The sequence below is a fragment of the Uranotaenia lowii genome, chromosome 1 (assembly GCF_029784155.1).
Source record: "Uranotaenia lowii strain MFRU-FL chromosome 1, ASM2978415v1, whole genome shotgun sequence".
Taxonomy (NCBI): Eukaryota; Metazoa; Arthropoda; class Insecta; order Diptera; family Culicidae; genus Uranotaenia; species Uranotaenia lowii.
Window position 1 is genome coordinate 164050104 of NC_073691.1, and position 18385 is coordinate 164068488.

At 36.0% G+C, this 18385-nt stretch overlaps 1 protein-coding gene across 1 annotated transcript in view; it reads right to left on the bottom strand.

Annotated features, from left to right (window-relative positions):
* Nucleotides 1-18385, bottom strand: part of LOC129755273 (coiled-coil domain-containing protein lobo) — a 272349-nt gene that overhangs the window by 253091 nt on the left and 873 nt on the right. The gene's annotated exons all lie outside the window — the stretch shown is intronic.

Consider the following 18385-nt stretch of genomic DNA (forward strand, 5'->3'; position numbering starts at 1 on the left):
ACAATTGGTTAATTCACAAATCTTCACTTAGCTACACCGAAATAGTGTCTGAAATCGAAAACGCCCCAACAATTGAAACAAAACAAACTGTAGAACTTTGCCGGCCCATTCCGCGCAAAACCCGGCCAGGAGAAAAACCCAGGACCTGAGAAAACACCGAGGGAGATCATTTTCTCCTCCGCTGCGAATACATTTACACGAGAGCGATTTATCAAATTGATGACCGCACACAGTCCAGCTTCGGACCATTCTCGAATTTGGCCGATTTCCGGTCGCTAGCCACTCTACGGAGCGATCCGTTTCCATTACTGGGGCGCTAGCTATGATTAATTGCAGCCAAATAGGACTCGGTTTTAGTCACATCGTGTTGGATTCGGAGCGAAAACTGGACTGAGCAAGGGGAGTGAGAAACGGGCCGATTGGGTTTTGTAAGGATTTGCCAAGGATATTGGTTTCGGGTCGGGAGCATCCCTCCCGATTCACACGAGGGAGGAAGCATCTTCGTTTGGCAGCCCGCTGGAAATTGGCGTTGACCGGACGGATTTGGGTAATGGTTCGGCGAACCGAAAGCAGGAGAAAAAATGAACGCCGATTTTAATCGGGTGCCGATCCGGAAGGGTGTGAGGTTAGAGGTTCCAGTCGTGAGTTATTGTTGGAAATTCTTCTTGTTTATGTCCTCTCCGGGGCAAGTTTTTGCGGGAATCGATTTTTTGGGAAACAAAAAATTTAGAACGAAAAACCATTTTTTAATCAAGAACCTTTTTAAGTTTTCAAAAATGACATTATTCTTGATCATTTTCTTCAAAGACGTCAGAACAATCGCCTTTACTTTACTAGGAAGACTCAAAGTTCATTTTCTATTGTGTTAATATCTCCCAACTATGTACCTTGAAAGCTCCTACTTCAACTTCTTTCGACATCAAAACAACATTAAAAAAATCATTATAGATAGCAAAGCTGTAGGAAGATTGTCAAGTGATACATCGAATTTTATTTCGCGTACATCAGTGTTAAAATTTTCGAGGTTATGCCAAATTTGATATAAATAAAAAACTTGCATCCTTCTTTTCGATTCTGCCTTGGATGAAAAGAGTCTTTTTGCTTCATAAGTTATCGATTTTTGTCACCGAAAACTCTCTCATATCAAACTGGGTTCCATTGATTGATGAGTTCTTAAGCTATTATTTTCCTCTCCACACTGCAAATTAGAAGAGTCTGTAACAATCATACACACAACACATATCCCGTATTCAAATACCTTCTCATGCCAAATTTGATTTCAATTATTTGATTAGTTCTCCAGTCATGCCAACAATTGTAAGAAAGCTTTCCAATGGAAGTTGGCAAGAGTCTCAAAAAGGCATATATCCATTTGTCGTATTTCAATACCATAAGATAACGATGACGAGGATCTATTTGCTAGATTATTTCTCGAGACATGTAAAAAATTGTATGAGAGCCTCCCTCCCTACTGATTGGCAGTGGTATCAAATACTCATAGAAACAATGTTCGTACTTAAATACCCTACCATGCCAAATTTGTTTCTTTTTGCTTGATAGATTCTAAGTTATACAAAAAAATGTAGGGAGGCCTCCCTTTCATCATACTTTTTTCACCACCTAACGAAAAAAGGGGTCTCGAAAACTCATAAAAACCATTTTTCGTGTTCCAATAACCTCCCATGCACACTTTGGTTCCATTTGCTTGATAATTTTTCATGTTAAATTAAAACTTGCAAGGGAGCCCCTCTCCCCCCTATCTATATTCTCAATGAAAAGTGGGAGGGGTACTAAATAATCATAGAAGCATTTCTTGCTCTGAAATACCACCCAAGCCAAATTTGATACCATTTGCTCGATCGGACATTTTTATTTTATTATCTTCAATTGTAATTCCGAATTGATTGATTTCAAAATATGGATTTTCTTCATTTGCGATTCTGGATCAAACAAACTTTTTTTTTTCCTATGGGAATTCCGGCTTTCAGTCTTTTTGTTTTATTTTTTAAAGCAAAAAACGATTTTTGTTTTTATAAATCCAACGTTTCAATCCGTTTTGGATCTTCTTCAGGGACTAAAGAGTTTCGTTTTCTTGTTGAGGTCGACTATGCTGGTCATTTGAAGACAACTTCCGAGTCGACCTCAACAAGAAAACGAAACCTTTTAGTCCCTGAAGAAGATCCAAAACGGATTGAAACGTTGGATTTATAAAAACAAAAATCGTTTTTGCTTTAAAAAAAATACTGAAAGCCGGACATTATATTCAGTCGATCCCCATACACAAAAAGGATCAAACAAACTGATAAGAAGATCAATTTCGTATCTGAGCTAAGAAAAATAAAACCCTCAATACTTTTTTATGTTAAGAATGATAAGAAACTCGATATTTTGGAAGCGGTTTATTCTAAAAACACCTGTATTTTTTTAATTAAAAAAGAAAACCGTGGTTTGAAGGTCATGAATTCTAAATTTAAACTAAGAATCTGAGAGAGCATCAAAATTCTTCCAGTCGTATCTACCAATTCAAAATTCAATAACTGTCTCCGATGTCTAAATTTTGAATCCCTTTCAATTAACCCTTCGTTTCATAAGGTAACCAATTTGCAACAATTAATGTATGAAAAAAGTAAAAAATCGTATTTTATTTTAAATTTTTTTCTTTATGTACTCGTTATTTTCAGCTGTTTAAAATGATTTTTAAGGAAAAATAAAAAATCATGAAATGAAGGGTTAAGAAAAAATTGAAAAGTTGTTTCCAAATTTTGAAAATGAGAAAAGTTTTCGAGGTTTCAATTTTAGTTTTAAATCAAAATGTTGCTTATTGAATCGCTTCAGTTTTTTATAAACATTTAAGCGTAAGCGCTTATATTTCACAGATTCAAACATCCCGTGGAGTGTTCATGATCCTTCTTGGAAGGGAGAAAAGTTAAACTTCCGAAACTTTCTCCTTTCCATTTTCTCACTGCACTTCTTCCATTCAAAGATACTGCACGGTTCAGTTCTGTTTTTTTCAAATTTGTCATTTTGGTTTATTTCGCACTATTCACCCATTTTTTTTACTTAAAATAAACCAAACCATTTTTTTTTAATTATTATAATTTTTTATCTTTTTTGCCATTTTTATCATATTTTAGACAAATTTAAAACTTCTTTTTTAAATTTTTATGTTAATCGTCGTTGTTTGGTACTTATTTTTCAAGTTTTTTGTCATTGTTTTTATCTACATAAATAAAAATGGATTTCTGTCTGTTTGTCTATTCCCTGTAGACTCGAAAACTACTGTCCGATTTGCGAAGAACTTAACCGGCCCGGGAAAGGTTTCTATCGTAGTTTTAGACCCCTCCTCTCGCTAAAATGGCGGAAGGGCTCTCACAAACATAAGTCAAATGTTTGCAGAACTCAAGAACCGATACAGCAAATAGTACTTAATTTGACGTGGAATGGGTATTCGGATACGAACAATATTTTTTTTTGGTTCATTGAGACCAGTAGGAAGATAAGAAAAGGGAAAGAGGGCTTTCTTAAAAATTTTTACATTACTCAAATACTAATCAAGCAAATAGAACCAAATTTGGCATGACAGGGAATTCGAACAAGAAAAATGGTTTCTATGATAATTTGAGACCCCTCCCTCCTTCCAGTAGGGGTTATAGGAAGAAGGAAAGGAGGCTTCCATACCATTTTTAGTACATAACTCAAGAACTAATGGAGCAATGGAGCTAAATTTGGCTTAGAAGTGTATTTTAGTAGATCAAACATTTCTAAGATGGTTTTCGACCCTTCCCGTATCCCAGTGAGGAGGTAGAAAAAGGGGAGATAGAAACAACTCGAGAATTAGTTGAGCAAATCGAAACAAATTCTGCATGGGAGGACATTTGGATATAGGCAAGGGTTCTATGGTTATTTGAGACCTCTTCCTACTTCCATTGGAAGGATAAGAAGAGGTCGTATTTTTGTGAACGAATTTTCCCAAGATGGTTTGAGGCTTTTCTCACCTTCCATTGCATTGGGGGAAACGAGAAGGAAGGATGGAGCGTCCATATATTTTCTTTATAAGTGAAGAAATAATCGAGCAAATAGAACTATATTTGGCATGGGAGAATATTTGGGTACTTAAAATAGCCCTATGGTTGTTTTAGACTCTTATCTGATCCCAGTATGGAAATAGTAAGAGGGTACCACCATACAACTTTTGTGAAGATATCGATTTTGATGATAATTCTTCGAGTTTGAAGATAGGTAGGGTTTGGTTTTGTATAACTCTAGATCTTTTCGAACAAACAACACAAATTTTGCAAAAGTATTTTTATAGGCACGGGCATCATTCTATGATTATTTGAGACCCCCCTTTCTTCCATTGAGTGAGGTATAATTAGGAGACGGGAACTTTATTTTTTTTGTTGCATATCTATAGAATTAATCATACGCAACAAAAAAAAATCATCAATATTTATTTAGGAACCTAAGTAAGAAGAGCAAACGGGAGCTCTCGTTTTGCAATTTTTTGCATAGTTCGATATCTTTTTGAGCAAATGGAGCCAAATTTGGTATGGGAGAGTAAGTGGGAATAAGAAATGTTCATTCGAGACTCCTTACTTCCTTTCAGTGGGGAGATAGAAAAGGGACAGGGGCATAACCAAACATAAATTCGAGAAATGATCGATTAAATTTTGCTAAGAAGGGTTCTGGGAACACGAATTGTTTTCATTATTATACACCAGGGGACACTCAGATTTTTAAAACTATTTGATATAAAAATATAAAATAATGTACTTACAAATAGAAATTTCAATCACGACTAACATTCCAATCAATTTTACATAGTGTAGCAAAGCACACTGAGTCAGCTAGTATTCTATAAACATAAGTGAGGTAGAATAGTGTGGGGATAATTTAAGTATATTGAAACTGTTAAAGTAATGTTTAAATATAAAATATAGTTCTTGAAGATATATTATTTATGTTATTGAAAAACTTCTAGAAAACCAAGAGGATTAAATTAAATAGACGACAAATAACGAAAAGCTTTAAATACTCATTCAGTAATGACTAGCTTGTAATAAATTCAATCTTTTAAAACCAGTGTTTATGAATGTACATAGCATTAAAAAAAACACGACTACAGCTCTTTTATATGTAACGTGTAATTTGATGAAGTAAAACAAAAAAAAAAGGAAAAAGGAAAATAGGTTTGACAACACTGTTTCAGTGGTTTGGTCATTCACTTGACGAGTTCCGCGACGGAAAGACGTCCTAGTGCGAATAGGACGAGAAAGAAAAGTGAAAAATGTCTTCGTTGTGCGGGTTGAAGACTGATTCACCACAATGGCGTAGTTGGTGGGCCGTCCGCCACGACTTTCATCTCGAAGTTTTTTATACTTTTTTCGCGCTCGGATTTAGAAAGTGTGACGACCTGTCCAAGGTAAGAGTGACAACCAAAAAGGTACTCGGATACGGAACCACAATAGAAAAAGGTAAGGAATCGAAAATAAAATCTACTTCGGCTTGAGGCGTAGTACGGATGATCAGCGCCCATGCGAAAAAGGCTTTCCATCACCGGCACCAGAGTGCGTTAGGCGTGACTAAAACTTCAAAATCTGAAAACTTTGTGTTCGAAGGGCGGTGCGATCGATAGGTAGTACGAACCTTATAGGAAACGACAAACCAAAATCTTACTCAAAAATAGTAATTCATTGTCTTTTTTTTTATCCTGAATTAACTAATTTTTTACAATTTTTCATTCTACCATACTCTGGGTAGAAATGTACGATTGGTTTTACTTGCGTTCATAAGTGTTTTTAATCTCTATCAAACATTGGCTGGACCAAACCGATGAAATGGTGTACTAAGATAAAATAAAGGTTACCAAACAGCTATTAAACATTTTTTTCGAACACTTATTATTAGAAGCAGTTTCTCTTCATAATTTTTTGAAGTTATGATAAAAAAAAATGCGTTTGAGAAATGTCAGTTTCAACTTTTTTAATGGTACTTATTAAATATGATAAATTTAATTTACCAGCGTGAATAATTTGAGAACGAATAACTTTGATTGTTTACTCATACCCGTCTGAATTATGTACTCAGAAAATGGTTTTTGAATCCGTCCAAAAGGTGTCGCGATTGAAAAGAATAAAACCACCACCAGAGTGCGTTGTATTATAATATTGTGTAAAGGCTTTTAAAAAAAAAGGAAATAGAACGTGCATTGGCCTACTGTAGTGCAAAAAAACTTAACCATATAAAGTGGAATAAACACATAGAATATATTTGGAATGAAAATCCCGTATAAAAAAAAAAATAGAATATATTTGCAGGGTTAGTTCACAGTGAGCAGTTTCATACTCAAATTGTAGCGAACAGTATAAAAATAATCTTATTTTGAAACATAAAACGCTTGAATTGTGGGAGTATTGGATCATCGGCCTCACATGACTTATAATGTAATGCTATCTTAAGTTCCAATCCTTTTTCTAAACGACTGCAGTTACAGCATACATTTGCATCAACCTCCAAATAACCTAAAGTTATTCAACAGCAGTTCCATAGTAGCTCGCAAAAAAGGCAGTTAAAAAAAATCATCCTTCTCATTTATAAAGATCGCAAGAAAAGAATCTTGTTCTTGAGATCAAACATTCTGGTGGAAATTGAACTCCTAAAACATTTTTATTTCACTGGATATAGGTTAATCAGAATAATTTCCCACTGAATTCATATTTTAAGCAGTTTAAAATATAATCTATCGAACTGAATTGACCGATAAACATAATTAGTGAGCGTTTCTGTTTTTCTCGTGTTTTTGCATGTAATATTTAACATTCTCTGTGACGTGTTTTTATCATGAACTCTTAACAAAGGATAAGGAAGCTTTCCAACATGTTATGCATAAATGATGAGCAATTGAGTACAATTAATTGAATTAATAATTGCAATCGCTTTTGATGATACGTATGAGTTTTAATAAAAATATATAAATGTTTTCCAATGATGGTTAGGTTTCCATTGAACCGGATCTGTTATGAATCATTATAGGCATGGCCGTAGGAACGGGGGGGGATTTGGGGGTTAAACCCCCCCCATGAGGATCCAAAAAAGCATGCGAGGTATTCTACTCATCACTCCAAATTTTAAATTCAGAACCAAATTATGATAATATAGTAAAGTGAATCAAGATTAACAATCTCGACTAAAAAGTTATGCCAAGACCTCGAAAATCCATCCCAAGTCCAAAATTCTGCTACATTTTTTCAAAATTTTCTCACTTGTTCATATAAATTCATGTCTGAATATTAAATTTTTGATTAAATTAAACCCATTTCGTAGGTTCTGATTCCATAATTTCTATAACCAAAATTGTATTCCTATTTTCGTTTTTCGGATTCTGTATCCAGTTCAGAATTTTGGATTTTCAGTTCGATAATTATAAGGAGTGAGAAATAAAAGCTGCTTTGAAATCCTGGTTCAAATTTGGTTTTGCATTTCACATCAAATTTGAAACACGCTTTTCGAGATAATATGCATTTTCGAAATTTTGATAATAGTTTTCCAAATATGAAAGAAGAGAAATTTTGTTTTTTATTTAAATTCGAAGTTCTTAAACTTGATTCTTACACAAAATTCAAACATTTTAAGCTTCGAAATGGCATTCCGAAATTAAAAAATCAGAGCCAAATCATTGTAAATTCATATTTTAATGCTGATTCACAATACTTATTAAAAATAAATCATTTAAATAGTGAATTTTAATAAAACCTAAACAACAGAATATAAACTATAGATTCTTGAATGAGGGCTCAAAAACAGGCTCCAAAAATTCTTATCTGGATTTAAATTTGGAAATCGTATTTTTTGTACATTTCAGAAAGCGTATGGAAATTCGGATACAGATTCAAAGCGCAATTTTTGAATTCAGATTCGGAATGCAGATTAAAAATTCAGAAAAAATTAGTTGGTAAATAAATTTTACATTCAACATAAATTGTTGAAGAATTCCATAGATTATGAATTTTACATATGGCGGACTAAATACGAGATATCTCGTTTTTTCACTTGCAACAGTGTGCTATTTACACTTTGAAGTTAAACTCGAATGGATTGAATTTATTTGCAAATATTTTTTTTCAAAAAAATTGGAGACAAAATTTGCTATAACTTAAAAATGTTAAATTAGTAAAATTCAATCCAGCGGTTTTTAGATATAGAATGCTGAATGTCGGTGTTTCTCGTCATAGATTTCTTCGCGGTGCTTAATGTGTTAAGATTGCTTGTCAATTCAATTTCCAGATTTCAAATCAAAATTAATTTGTAAACACAGTTCAGCTGAAAATCACAAATAAAAGGTAGAATTTAAGTTTTTTGTTTTATCCGGTAAACCCAAATTTTAATTTAAAAATCATCCACACGATTTTCATTATGGAATTGATATTGATACTTTATGAAAAATATTTGCTTTTAAAGAAACATTCTTACCCAAAAAATCTGCACAAAATTCGCTGTTTTCTCGGTGTATTGTTTAACATTATTAACACATTAAGGACGTCAAAATTCGACATTTTATGTTTGAGAAACCAAAAGACAAAATTTTGCAAATTTCATATATTCGATTAAGGGGAAGCGTTGTGTTAAATTTAGTAAAATGAGGTTTCATTGTTAGATTTATAACATTTGTATTATGCTTTTCAATGGAACATACCAGCGGCAACCGAAAATGCGAGATATCTGTGTTAATACAGCAGTCATTTTCAAAGCCGCATTTTATATTACAATCATTATTTACGGCGTGTTCGTAAACTGATTTTTTGGATGATGCATCGATTATTTAAAAAATTTAAAATCACTTCGATAGAAAAAATCAATTTACGAACACTCCGTAAGGATTAGGTTTTTCATCAAGAAATTTTGATCCGAAAATCTAATGATTTTTATCTCCTACTTTTTTTTCTCTAGAGTAACGATTTATTACGAAAACTTTTAATATCAAAGTACTTAAAAATTAATGATCATATAGTTACAAACCTAATTTGATTATCTTTTTTTTTGTTTTAGTGCAGTTTTGGGCAATAAATCATAGATAAAAATAAGTCACCAAAACCCCCCCCATGAGTCGGTTCTTCCTACGGCCCTGATTATAGGTTCTGAGGCCATTTCCGTTCGTGTTCTTCCAGTGGAATATTCCCTTATTCAATAGAAGTGACTTAGTATTTATTTTTAGTAAAATCACTAGATCGTTCGGACAAACCTACGAAAAAGGTAGGTTCTACTCACAAATTTCAATAATTTTATAAAGATGCGTTGTTTTCAGTTCTGGATTGGAAACCAAGTAAATTGAAATTAAATAAAAGTATTGATTATTGATTTTTTTATTTTTTTTTAAATATTAAAGTAAATTTGTAGATCCATTTTTAAAGATTAAGAAAGAAAAACATCACCATCATTTGAAAACTCTTTATGTTTCATGATGCATAAATGGTTTATGAGTGCTCAAATCGAATACTTATTATTATAATTTATTAGAAAACTTTTAACCACCCGGGTCATTCGGGTCAAATCGAATACTGATAATAAAAGAAATGTTTGATAGTATGAATAAGAACAACCATCATTCTGTATTCGGTTAGGTGTGGCTAGAGTTTGAGGAGTAAAGTAAAAATGAAGAATTTCGTCATTATTGATTGACTCTTCGCGTTCTTATGCTGTTTGAATGATTGAGGTCACTTGGTGAGTACGTAAGAAGTTTTTGTACAGGGATTCAAGCAGCCTAATGTAGTTGGAATAGAAACATTCGAGACCAAATATAACTTAGGCTGAAGGCAAATAAAATTACATTTTTATTTAAAAGAGCCTGACTGACTGACTGACTGAATAATGACTCAAGAGTAAAGAATAAAAGATGGCATTGAAAAAAACATGACCATAGATTTTTTTAAAAAGACGGCATGGAAAGGCATGACCCTGTAGTAATTTTTGTAAAAGATGGCATGGAAAGGCATGCCCCTTTAAATAATTTTGGTAAAAAAATGGTAAAGAAAAGCAGACCCTATCACAAAGGGATTGGCATGGCCCTATAGTAAAATTGAATAAAAAAAAGGCATGGGAAAAACATGACCTAAGATTTTTTGTAAAAGACATGGAAAGGCATGACTCTGTAGTAATTCTTGTAAAAGATGGCATGGAAAAGCATGACCCTGTAGTAATTTTTGTAAAAGATGGCATGGAAAGGCATGCCCCTTTAAACAATTTTGGTAAAAAAAAAATGGTAAAGAAAAGCAGACCCTATCACAAAAAGGGATTCAAAATATCAAAGGATTGGCATGGCCCTATAGTAAAATTGAATAAAAGAAGGCATGAAAAAAAACATGACCAAAGATTTTTTGTAAAAGACGGCATGGAAAGGCATGACCCTGTAGTAATTTTTGTAAAAGATGGCATGGAAAGGCATGACCCTGTAGTAATTTTTGAAAAAGATGGCATGGAAAGGCATGACCCTGTAGTAATTTTTGTAAAAAATGGCATGGAAAGGCATGCCCCTTTAAACAATTTTATTGAAAAAAAATGGCATGGAGAATTATTTATTTATTTACATAGTATTCCGTCTTACGACATAACTTGACGAACATAATTCCTAAAATTCACTCGGTCCATGGCAACCGTTCTCCAATTTCTCGGGCACCCCACGTTCGCCAGATCACGCTCCACTTGGTCTAACCACCTCGCTCGTTGCGCCCCCGCTCGTCTTGTTCCTACCGGATTCGTAGCGAACACCTGTTTTGCAGGACAGTCGTCCGGCATTCTCGCAACATGTCCAGCCCAGCGTATCCGGCCAGCCTTCACCACCTTCTGGATACTGGGTTCGCCGTAGAGTCGCGCGAGCTCGTGGTTCATCCTTCGCCTCCACACTCCGTTCTCCTGTACGCCGCCAAAGATGGTTCTTAACACTCGTCGCTCGAATACTCCGAGTGTACGTAGGTCCTCCTCGAGCAATATCCATGTCTCGTGCCCGTATAGAACAACCGGTCTAATAAGCGTCATATACAGGTTACACTTTGTGCGAGGGCTAAGTCTTCTCGACCGCAGTTGCTTGTGGAGTCCATAGTAGGCACGACTTCCGCTGATAATTCGCCTCCGGATCTCACGGCTGGTGTCATTGTCTGCGGTCACCAGCGAGCCGAGATAGACAAAGTCTTCGACTATCTCCAGCTCGTCGCCGTCGATCGTGACCTTGTTATTACTGGACAAGCGGGTTCGGTCGGTCTCGGATCCGCAGGCCAGCATGTACTTCGTCTTGGACGTATTAATCATCAACCCAATCCTTCCTGCTTCGCGTTTCAGTTTGCGGTAGATCTCCTCCACCGCCACAGATGATCTGCCGACTATATCAATGTCATCGGCAAAGCAGATAAGTTGACTGGATCTGTTGAAAATCGTGCCCCGCATTTCGCCCACCGCTCGTCGAATAACACCTTCTAGCGCCACGTTGAACATCATGCAGGATAGACCATCACCTTGTCGAAGCCCCCTGCGCGATTCGAATGAACTCGACAATTCACCCGAAATCCGCACACAGCACTGCGTTCCATCCATCGTCGCCTTGATCAGTCTGATCAGCTTCCCGGAAAAGCCGTTCTCGTCCATGATTTTCCATAGCTCGTTACGGTCGATCGTGTCGTATGCGGCTTTGAAGTCGATGAATAGATGATGCGTAGGGACTTGGTGTTCACGGCATTTTTGGAGGATTTGCCGCAATGTGAATATCTGGTCCGTCGTAGACCGTCCCTCCATGAAGCCGGCCTGATGACTTCCCACGAATCTGTTTGCTTGTGGCGTTAGGCGGCGGTGTAGGATTCGGGACAACACTTTGTAGGCGGCATTGAGGACAGTGATCGCTCGGTAGTTCTCACAGTCCAATTTGTCGCCCTTCTTGTAGATGGGGCATATTACCCCCTCCTTCCACTCCTCCGGTAGCTGTTCAATGTCCCAGATCCGGATTATCAACCGGTGTAGGCAATCGGCCAACCTGTCCGGGCCCATTTTGATGAGTTCCGCTGCGATGCCATCCTTTCCAGCCGACTTGTTTCTATTCAGCTGGCGAATGGCTTCCTTAACTTCACTCATCGTTGGGAGTGGCTCGTCTTCGTCGTTGGCTACGCCGGCGATGTACCTTCCCCCACCGTCTTGATCTCCTGCATGTGCGCCGTTCAGGTGTTCATCGAAGTGCTGCTTCCACCTTTTCATCACCTCACGATTGTCCGTTAGGATACCCCCGTCCTTATCCCGGCACATTTCGGCTTGCGGCACGAAGCCTTTGCGGGATGCGTTGAGTTTCTGATAGAACTTTCGTGTTTCTTGGGAACGATGCAGCTGCTCCAGCTCCTCGAGCTCCTCCTCCTCCAGGCGGCGCTTTTTCTCCTGGAAAAGTCGGACTCGCTGCCTCTTCCGCTGTCGGTGATTTTCCACATTTCGACGGGTGCCTCTCTGCACTACATGGCATGGAGAAGCAGACCCTATCACAAAAGTGATCCAAAATAGCAAGGGAATGACATGGCCCTATAGTAAAATTGAATAAAAGATGGCATGGGAAAAACATGACAAGAGTTTTTGTAAAAGACGGCAGGGAAAGGCATGACCCTGTAGTAATTTTTGTAAAAGATGGCATGGAAAAGCATGACCATGTAGTAATTTTTGAAAAAGAAAGCATGGAAAGAGTCTAGTGTCAAGGCCACGAGTTGAAAGCCTAGAGTTGAGAGTCAATAGATGGAAGTAAGGAGTCATAGGTTGAAGAGTCATGCATCGAATGTCAAGTTCCAAACTTTGAAATTGAAAATCGAGAGTTAAAGTTCGAATGTGAAGAGTCTAGTGTCAAGGTCAAGAGTTGAAAGTCTAGAGTTGAGAGTCAATAGATGGAAGTAAGGAGTCATAGGTTGAAGAGTCATGCATCGAATGTCAAGTTTCTAGACTTTGAAATTGAAAATCGAGAGTCAAGGTTCAAATGTGAAGAGTCTAGTGTCAAGGTCACGAGTTGAAAGTCTAGAGTTGAGAGTCAATAGATGGAAGTAAGGAGTCATAGGTTGAAGAGTCATGCATCGAATGTCAAGTTTCCAGATTCTGAAATTGAAAATCGAGAGTCAAGGTTCAAATGTGAAGAGTCTAGTGTCAAGGCCACGAGTCGAGAGTCAATAGATGAAAGTAAGGAGTCATAGGTTGAAGAGTCATGCATCGAATGTCAAGTTTCCAGATTCTGAAATTGAAAATCGAGAGTCAAGGTTCAAATGTGAAGAGTCTAGTGTCAAGGCCACGAGTTGAAAGCCTAGAGTTGAGAGTCAATAGATGGAAGTAAGGAGTCATAGGTTGAAGAGTCATGCATCGAATGTCAATTTCCAAACTTTGAAATTGAAAATCGAGAGTTAAAGTTCGAATGTGAAGAGTCTAGTGTCAAGGTCACGAGTTGAAAGTCTAGAGTTGAGAGTCAATAGATGGAAGTAAGGAGTCATAGGTTGAAGAGTCATGCATCGAATGTCAAGTTTCCAGATTCTGAAATTGAAAATCGAGAGTCAAGGTTCAAATGTGAAGAGTCTAGTGTCAAGGCCACGAGTTGAAAGCCTAGAGTTGAGAGTCAATAGATGGAAGTAAGGAGTCATAGGTTGAAGAGTCATGCATCGAATGTCAAGTTCCAGATTCTGAAATTGAAAATCGAGAGTTAAAGTTCGAATGTGAAGAGTCTAGTGTCAAGGTCACGAGTTGAGAGTCAATAGATGGAAGTAAGGAGTCATAGGTTGAAGAGTCATGCATCGAATGTCAAGATTCTAGACTTTGAAATTGAAAATCGAGAGTCAAGGTTCAAATGTGAAGAGTCTAGTGTCAAGGTCACGAGTTGAAAGTCTAGAGTTGAGAGTCAATAGATGGAAGTAAGGAGTCATAGGTTGAAGAGTCATGCATCGAATGTCAAGTTTCCAGATTCTGAAATTGAAAATCGAGAGTCAAGGTTCAAATGTGAAGAGTCTAGTGTCAAGGCCACGAGTCGAGAGTCAATAGATGAAAGTAAGGAGTCATAGGTTGAAGAGTCATGCATCGAATGTCAAGTTTCTAGACTTTGAAATTGAAAATCGAGAGTCAAGGTTTAAATGTGAAGAGTCTAGTGTCAAGGCCACGAGTTGAATGTCTAGAGTTGAGAGTTAATAGATGAAAGTAAGGAGTCATAGGTTGAAGAGTCATGCATCGAATGTCAAGTTCCAAACTTTGAAATTGAAAATCGAGAGTTAAAGTTCGAATGTGAAGAGTCTAGTGTCAAGGTCACGAGTTGAAAGTCTAGAGTTGAGAGTCAATAGATGGAAGTAAGGAGTCATAGGTTGAAGAGTCATGCATCGAATGTCAAGATTCTAGACTTTGAAATTGAAAATCGAGAGTCAAGGTTCAAATGTGAAGAGTCTAGTGTCAAGGCCATGAGTTGAAATTCTAGAGTTGAGAGTCAATAGATGGAAGTAAGGAGTCATAAGTTGAAGAGTCATGCATCGAATGTCAAGTTTCCAGATTCTGAAATTGAAAATCGAGAGTCAAGGTTCAAATGTGAAGAGTCTAGTGTCAAGGCCACGAGTTGAAAGCCTAGAGTTGAGAGTCAATAGATGGAAGTAAGGAGTCATAGGTTGAAGAGTCATGCATCGAATGTCAAGTTCCAGATTCTGAAATTGAAAATCGAGAGTTAAAGTTCGAATGTGAAGAGTCTAGTGTCAAGGTCACGAGTTGAGAGTCAATAGATGGAAGTAAGGAGTCATAGGTTGAAGAGTCATGCATCGAATGTCAAGTTTCCAGATTCTGAAATTGAAAATCGAGAGTCAAGGTTCAAATGTGAAGAGTCTAGTGTCAAGGCCACGAGTTGAAATTCTAGAGTTGAGAGTCAATAGATGGAAGTAAGGAGTCATAAGTTGAAGAGTCATGCATCGAATGTCAAGTTTCTAGACTTTGAAAATGAAAATCGAGAGTCAAGGTTCAAATGTGAAGAGTCTAGTGTCAAGGCCACGAGTTGAATGTCTAGAGTTGAGAGTTAATAGATGAAAGTAAGGAGTCATAGGTTGAAGAGTCTTGCTTCGAATGTCAAGTTTCCAAATCAAAAGTAATATAAACTCAGAACGTTCTTATATTGAATACAAAAGACCTGAATTTTGCGTTGGAGTGTAGAGAAAGGGGCGAATGAGGTAGAATAGTGTGGGGATAATTTAAGTATATTGAAACTGTTAAAGTAATGTTTAAATATAAAATATAGTTCTTGAAGATATATTATTTATGTTATTGAAAAACTTCTAGAAAACCAAGAGGATTAAATTAAATAGACGACAAATAACGAAAAGCTTTAAATACTCATTCAGTAATGACTAGCTTGTAATAAATTCAATCTTTTAAAACCAGTGTTTATGAATGTACATAGCATTGAAAAAAACACGACTACAGCTCTTTTATATGTAACGTGTAATTTGATGAAGTAAAACAAAAAAAAAAGGAAAAAGGAAAATAGGTTTGACAACACTGTTTCAGTGGTTTGGTCATTCACTTGACGAGTTCCGCGACGGAAAGACGTCCTAGTGCGAATAGGACGAGAAAGAAAAGTGAAAAATGTCTTCGTTGTGCGGGTTGAAGACTGATTCACCACAATAAGAGGACGTTAAAACAAAGCTGTGACTTCTGGGAAAGTTGTATAAGTCATGTAGAGGCGGAAAATATAAGGCACATGAACCAAAATCAAATGATGCCAAAAATGAATGTTGCCAAAATCGACTGTTGTCAAAATCAAACGGAATCTGTTTTTAAAATACACATAAAAACTAATTCAGTGGCAAATACAAAACTCATTACTATTCTCTCGTGATAAATTTAAGCATATGACGCATATGATAATTTTTCTAAAAAAAAATACATTACCTTTACATAAAAAAAATTAATGTTTGTCTGTCTGTCTGTTCCCTGAAGACTCGAAAACTATGTCGTGTCTACACATTTTAGGAAGTGACCGAGAAACTAAGTGATGGCACGATAAACTATTGCTCACCCGATCAATGTGAAATTTGATATGTAAGAGCTTTTGGGGTCGGAAAAGGTTTCTAAAATACTTTCAAACCGCACAGCCTTAAAGGAAAGGGGGTTCCCATACAAAATTAATAAATATATGACATAATTCAAACACTTTGCGGAAATCATCGAACGGATCAACATGAAATTTGGTATTTGGCCGTTTTCAAGACCGGGAATGATTTCGTTCAAGCACTTCCTTATCCAAAAAGAGGGGGGCTCTAATACAAAATTAATAAAATTTTGACACAATTCGAACAATTTTCGTAATTTTTGGAAAATTCCTAACCGATAAACGCATTATTTGGTGTGTAGCCGTTTTCAAGACAGGAAATGGTTTCTACAATTTCTTCAAACTCCTCCGAGTCGAAAAAGAGGCTTTTAAATTCTCAAGAATCGACACGAGAGGGTCTCCCATACAAAATTAACAAAAAAAGTATGTAATTCGAATAATTTTCGGAAACTACTGAACCAATTAACGTGAAATTTGGAGTGTGTAGCCGTTTTCATGACCGGAAATGGTTTCTATCATTTCTTCAAACTCCTCTGAAAAAAAAGAGGGGGGTTCCCATACAAAACTAACAACAAATTGACTTAATTAGAACAATTTTCGAAAACTACTGAACAGATCTACGCAAAATTTGGTGTGTAGTCGTTTTCAACCCGGGAATGGTTTCTACAGTGCTTTCAAACCCTTTCAAATTAAAAAATTTACAAAAGTGTTACACAATTCAAACAATTTTCGTAAACTACTGAACCGATCAACGTGACCAAACCCAAACCTCCTGAATCCAAAAAGTAGGGGCTCCCACACAAAATTAGATTTTTTTTCTACATAATTCCAACAATTTTCAGAAATTATTCAATTGATCATCTTGACTATTGGTGTGTAGCCGATTTCAAAACCGGGAATGGTTTCTATAATACTTTCAAACTCTCCCGAATCGAAAAAGAGGGGGTTTCCCATACAAAATTAACAAAAAAATTACACAATTCGATCAATTTTCGGAAAGTACTGAAACGATCAACGTGAAATTTGGTGTGTAGCCGTTTTCAAGACCGAGAATGGTTTCTATTATGCTTTCAAACCCTTTCAAACCAAAAAGAGGGGGACTTCCATACAAAATTTACAACATTTTTACGCAAATCGAAGAATTTTCGGAAACTACTGAAACGATCAACGTGAAATTTGGTGTGTAGCCATTTTCCAAACCGGGAATGGTTTCTTTATTACTTTCAAACCCGTAGGAATAAAAAAAAGGGAGGCTCCCATACAAAATTAACAAAAATTTGACTTAATCAGTGAATTTCGGTGTGTAGCCGTTTTCAAGACTGGAAATGGTTTTCTAAAATACTTTCAAACTTTTCCGAATCCAAAAAAGAGGGACAACCATTCAAAATTAACAAAAGTTTTCCAAAATTTTAACAATCCTCGAAGGATTTTTGTTGAAAATTGGTAAACGTAAGCGTTTCGACAAAACGAGATGATTTATTGTAATGACAATTAATTTTTAACAAAATTAGATTATATATTGTATTAATAGACGCTTCCTATTTAGTTAAATGAATAATTACCTATTCAATAAATGCAACATACACATTCATCCCACTTTAAAAGGGGCGTTTTTTTATTAATTTTATAAGGTTCTTTTGATTGTATTGAAGGTCTCTCTTATTTTTTTAAGTGTGGCTTCTTCAACCTTCAAACCTTAAAGTTACGTTGAAACTCATGACAATCTAGAAACTCAAATGCCATGAAAAAAAAGTTCGCTGTTGAATAAAGTTGACATTTAATTTTAAAAGAAGTGACTATTATAATTTAGCGAACTTTTTTTTCCCTAGAAGGGGTAGCAAAGCACATCGGGTCAGCTAGTTTCATTATAATTCTGAAATGTGTAGGTACCTTATATAGTAGAACAATGATCAGTAAATTCGAACTCATCATGCATGCATTTCAACAATTTCACGAGATTCTGCCCAGGGACTGACAAATAACAGCTGTTTGAGTTTAAAGGACCTTTTCATCGATCCGAGGCCTCTTTATGTGTTAAGCTTTAAGGTATTCATTTGAGAAATCAATTTGAAATAATTGGAAGATCTATTTTATAAACAAGAAAAAAATGCATAAAAGGCGTTTTGGAAACCTATAACAATTTAACACATTTGATAATCTAGGAAAATTCATAATTGAGATTGTCAATTTAGAAATTCAGGTTTTGAAATAAATGTCTATAAAGAAATATAGAAAACATTTCACAAGTTTTATTAATTTTGAAAGGAAGGAAAACTTACTTTTAAGACCAAAACTTTTCATGCAGAATGAAGCACAAGT